Source organism: Pteropus vampyrus, unplaced genomic scaffold (assembly GCF_000151845.1).
Source record: "Pteropus vampyrus isolate Shadow unplaced genomic scaffold, Pvam_2.0 Scaffold155, whole genome shotgun sequence".
In the NCBI taxonomy this organism is placed as follows: domain Eukaryota; kingdom Metazoa; phylum Chordata; class Mammalia; order Chiroptera; family Pteropodidae; genus Pteropus; species Pteropus vampyrus.
The window spans coordinates 3,642,390-3,642,971 of record NW_011888936.1 but is presented as its reverse complement, the minus strand read 5'-3'; positions in this window follow the sequence as shown (position 1 = coordinate 3,642,971).

Here is a 582-nt window from a genome sequence, read left to right as displayed (position 1 = left end):
AACTCACTCAATCATTTAGAATTGTCTGTATTTAAAAAGAAAAAGTAGAGCTAAAATATTCAAGTTATACTGTTGTGTGAAAACGGCAAGTTGCTACAGATGTAAGTAGATAGATAGATATGTGTCTAGATAATAGATTAGCTTTCCAGGCCAGTCTTTTTCCTGAGGATACTATAGAAGCTAAATACTTGGCAAAGCCAAGATTTACACTCAAGTTTTCCTGAGTCTAGGGTGACATACTCATACCACATCACACAAACTCCTTCAAAGTTGTGATTATTCCTTTCCCCACTTTCAATTAAGGGCTTGTATTCTAAGTTAAAAGCATAATTGCTTGGTGTTTTCTCAGGAACATGAACTTAGTCTCACACACCTCAGATCTGTTCTTTGTGAAACATCCCAGAAGGGGTTAAGAGAAATGATAAAAACTGAAACTTTGTGGAATGGTAAGGCACATCTGGATGAGGTGTGAGAGGAAATGGAAATATTTCATTCACATCCTTTTTAATTCTTAACTACTAAAGTATCTAAATAGGCTCATGAATAACCGATAAATGTGATTAATACTAATCTAAATGTTTA